Here is a 5357-nt window from a genome sequence, read left to right on the forward strand (position 1 = left end):
AGGATTTTGTAGGGACCCCTCTCATGGCCCCATAGGTTCAAACGGATTGTTCACAGGTGCCACAAATTCTGAGTTAGGGCCCGTCAAAGTTTGACAATTTTGAGCACTTAGGGCGCTCAAGGGACGACGCCGGTAGGGTATGACCCTGAGCATTCGATCGAGTGGGGGGGAAAAATAGGAGCATGCGTAGGGTATTGTTCATTAAATTAGTTGTATTGTTTATGAATTGTATTGTTCATTGAATGAATTTTATTGTATTGTTGATTAAATGAATTGTATTGTTCATTAAATAAATTGTATTGTATTGTTCATTAAATGAATTATATTGTTCATTATAAAAAAACACTTACGATGAAATGAAATGAATTGTATTGTTCATTAAATAGCCATTATTAACCATTGTTAATTATTGCAATGAAGATTAAATATTTCCATGATAACACCACACACAGATGAGCAACAATTTATATGATCGAATATCAACTTCTATATATATAAAAATGTCGAATGATTACAAATGTATGTCCATACACAAATATGGCATAAACACCAACTGAAAAAAAATGTATGTCTAAATACGTGAATGTATGTCCATATACAAAATATACATGCCAACTAGACATGTAAGCATCCCAAAACTATCTATAACATCCTAAGCTGCTGATGGATCATCAAAATCGATCCTCTTCATCGCACTACTCGGCTCTAAAGGATCTTGCACAAGAAAAACAAACCACGATTAATATTAGTTATATTATATAATTCACATTCGAAAAGTTAACATAAAAATGAACTATTTAATTGAACTATTCATGTTTACCTCATCTCCACATTTTCTCTTCAGCTTTGCAGGACTCTTGATGTATGTCTTCGATAGAGGAGGTATGTATTGAATATTTTCATAAACAACCTACATATGTTTAGAAACATGACATTGATACAAGTTAGCATATAATTGTCACTGATAATAACAAATTATATCTACTAATCAAAAAATAAAATAAACACACATCTACTCGAGGCATCTCTTCTTCTTCTTCAAGTATACTGGGTGTAGTCATCAAGGATGTGAAGCCAAGGATTCTCTGTATATATACACAACAAGTATATGAAACTATCAATCTATGTCTAGACATATATAATCACTATAAGTTATTTAAACTATTCATTCAATCATATTTGCATTCAATTACCTTTCCCTTGTCTCCAATTGCACTACCAGATCCTAGATCACACTGCACCGCACTCGTGCTGCTTGTGCCCTACAAGAGTAAAATAAGATATACATGCAAGTTACTACATAATCTAATTAATACAAATATAAATGATAAGCATGTATGTATAATAAAATACAAATGACTAGGTGCAATAATATATGTATCGTCAAGCTATCGAGGCCAAATGAAATGGCCGACAAGGTGCCCTCCTGAATCTGTCTCAACTCATCCTTGGTCATCAACTGTTAAATAGACCATGTAAATAAAAATTAGTACTTAATATTATCTAATTTATAAATATTTAATTAAAATATAACATGAACTGTGAAAACACAAATCTTACCAATACATCATCAATGTATGATGACGGTGCCTCCTCGCCTCTAGCATGTGAGGACTCCCCAGGGTATCCTCCAATCTGTGTAATAACCTCTGGTGCATCATACATCTCATGCACCTCGTAATCTGCACAGTCCACAGCAGGATCAACGGGTTGTCCAACTGGACCCAAGCATACGTGCCCACACATGACACAACTATGGGGAACACATATGTGTGGAGCCGAGGATGACGTGTCAGCACCACCCGATGCACCGCTACCATCAAAAGTAGGCTGAGCTACTGACGCAGCCTGAGAAACCAAAAGGCTACTCAAATAGTGAATAGCCGATATGGTCCGTGAAGCCGCCTCACAAATGATATCAAGATGTTGAACTGCAAGTGGGGGATCAATAGGAGGAGGATGGACATATGGGCCCTGGACTACTCTAACTGCCCTAGGTCTATTGTGGGGCATACCTAAACCTACACCCTGGAAAGGTTGGATGTCAAAGTAGTTCACATGTTTCTGTAAAACAAACTCAGCATACAATTTTTTTATGAAATAGAAGGGGATATCAAGATTGTTGTTGGGTGGTTTGTCGAAAACCATCCACCAACGATCCCTAAAATTTTCACAATCCCATCATTTGTGCACCATTTGATAGAAAGTTTCATTTTTGGGGGATCTATAGGCTGACCAGTACGGGGATTGACAAACAATGAGGCGATTTTGGCTTTGGATATCTCAAGATCCTTGATATCCTTATACGACAAGCCATCTGCATATTTTTCCTTCATAGAATCTTGCCACAAAAGGGCGGCATCGTGCTCCTCAGTCATGGTTTCCATACTTTTTACGATCGACATGAGAGGATCAAACAATGGGTTTAGACGAGGGATCCTACGATATACTTCTGCAATCCCCCTCAATTCATTCAAATTTTGTGCAATCAAATCTTGAATTGAGGGGGGGTTTGGCAAATGAGGGTTTGGTTGTTGCAGTTGTGGTTGGTCAGTGTTTTCATTGTTATCTCCCATTTTTAACCTAATTGAATGTAAACAATTAAATTTAGTTAACAAATTTAAACAATTAGGTATTTGATTTTTAAAAAACCTAGTTTTCATGAAAAAAAACCATATTTTCAATGAAAAATCAAATAAACATTCACAAAAAATACAAAAAATGAATGAAAATGATTCAAAACGACAAAATTCTTACCTCTAAATCTATTTTTTAGCAATTTTTTGTCAAAAAACCGGATATCGGATGGAGCGGATATCGAATTTTGACAAATTCGTGCGACCCGTGAGTTAAAAATGACTCACGGGACTGTCACTGTCTAAATATAAAAGTCTCAGAAAATCGGATATCCGATTTCAACACTTAAATTATTTTTAAATAACATATATAATATAATAATATATTATATTATATAATACGTATTGTATTATATTATATATAATATAATATAACATAATATTAGATTATATAATATTATATTATATTATATTATATATTATATAATATTGTATTATATTATATTATATTATATTATATAATATATAATATAATATAATATTATATTATATAATCTAATATTATGTTATATTATATTATACTATAATATAATTTAATATTATATTATATTATAATATATAATATAATACAATATTATATAATACATAATATAATTTAATATTATATTTTTTTTTGATCAATAAAAGGCCGAAGCCGCATTTTATTTCTTTTGTGCAATTTTTTACAACTCCATTCAGTGTGGGCACCGGTAGGAAAGAATGGAGCTAAGAAAACCTCCGGTCTAGCCCAGATCCCTTAAGGGATCAGATATCAGAACAACTGAAAATTTTTTACAATTCCTCATCTGAGGGAGATGACTGTCTTAATAAGACATTTTAAGTTTCTTTTTGTGCATAAAATCTCGCACCACTCTCTGGATGTACCCGTCTTCACAAAAAAGGAGAAACCACTAATACTCCGAGCTTTAACTTTAGGACCTGAATCCCGCATCTGCAAAAACCTTATTGCAACATACTTTGCCAAACTATTAGTAGCATAGTAAACATGATAATATGAAAAAATCCTTCAATGAATAATATCATCTTTTCTATTTTATGTAAGAGGATTATAGCCTGGATAACCCTTAGCTTGAAACCATTTTCACCTTTTAGGATTCAATTTAAGAGATTATCCAGGCTACAATTCTGCCTACACTAATGGAAAGGGTCCATTTCTTAATCACTTTTAACACAGCATACATCTGATACATCTAAACAAAAGTTCACAGTGAAAAATATGTCTGGATATAGGAGTAAAACAACCAAAATAACAAAGGATCTGTACAGAGGCAATAGGACCTACTACAGATTTGAAACAATGATTGAGACTGGGTTGATCACAACTGCCCTTCACAAAACCACTAAAAGAAAACCATTCCATTAATTCGCAGAAGATAGTAAAGACCCGAGTGAACCCCACCCGATATAGAAAAGTCCAATACCACAGCTTATACCACTAAAACTGCACCAGGAACCAGTGCAATCTGTCCCCAAAATAAAAAACAGGGCAAATATCAATCACAACCGAAGCAATGAATCAATAATATCAAAAAACAAAGCCAGAATCCTTAGCATGAATACACATAGCCTGGCAGACACCAATTGTCATAAGAAGATATCATATCTGCCAAATTGAAGACTACACCCGAGCTGCCCAGAGCATACTAAACACAGATACCCTGCAGTGGAGTGTAAACCTGCATGTGCCAAAACATGAATAACCGGCACCAACCAAACTCCTTTCAATACTCCTGAAACACCCCTTTACCCACAAACAGGGACAGGAGAGGAGAGGATGATACATGCATATGTGAAGGTTTGAATAAGGATATCGCTGAGTTAGTTTTTGAGCATATATACACAAACTCATATATATATATATAGTATCTGTATATATATATGTATATTTGTGTGTGTGTAATAGTATGAATATCTATTTACACACACACACACACACACACACACACACACACACACACACACACACACACACATATATATATATATATATGAATATGTATATTTGTTAGATTGTATATATATTCAAATATATGCAACATCACTGATAACTAAAACCAAGAAAAGTCCCATACCACTGCTTTACCATTATACATGCAACAGCAACCAGTTCTAACTGTCCCCGATATAACACAGGGCTATCAGCCGGTGCAAAGAATCAAGAATGTCAGACAATAAAGATCTAGAAATCCATAGCTTGAATACACCTGGCACGGCAGACTCAATAATTGTCATAAAAGTCATCAAATCTGCCAAAGCAGACAATACCCACGCTGCCCAGGGCGTTCTAAACACAGTTAACATGCATTGGAGGGGAGACCAGCATGTGCCAGAACAAGAATAACCGATAACAACCAAACACCTTGCAATACTCCCGAAACACCCCTTTTCAGGTGAGGAGAGAATAATACTAGCTTATATGAGTTAGTTTTTGTACATGTATACATAAACTCATATATATATAATATCTGAATTTATATATATGTATATATGTGAGAGTGTAAGTGAATGAGTATCTATTTACACCCACACACATACACACACACATATATATATATATGAGTATGTATATATATGTTTATCAATATGATTGTATATATATACATGTATCTATATATATGGATATATATATATATGTATATATTTGTATTAATATGAGTCTACAAATATATACATATATATATATATATGTGTGATCATATATATATATATATATATATATAT

At 33.6% G+C, this 5357-nt stretch overlaps 1 long non-coding RNA gene across 1 annotated transcript; it reads right to left on the reverse strand.

Annotated features, from left to right (window-relative positions):
- Positions 1-825: 825 nt before the first annotated feature.
- On the reverse strand, positions 826-1269 carry LOC131873702 (uncharacterized). Its single transcript, XR_009371619.1, has 3 exons — positions 1194-1269; positions 1011-1085; positions 826-910 (listed from the first exon to the last, which is right to left on the reverse strand). It is a non-coding gene; the product is annotated as an uncharacterized LOC131873702 (long non-coding RNA).
- Between the last annotated feature and the right edge of the window lie 4088 nt (positions 1270-5357).

Source organism: Cryptomeria japonica, chromosome 2, assembly GCF_030272615.1.
Source record: "Cryptomeria japonica chromosome 2, Sugi_1.0, whole genome shotgun sequence".
Classification (NCBI taxonomy): Eukaryota; Viridiplantae; Streptophyta; class Pinopsida; order Cupressales; family Cupressaceae; genus Cryptomeria; species Cryptomeria japonica.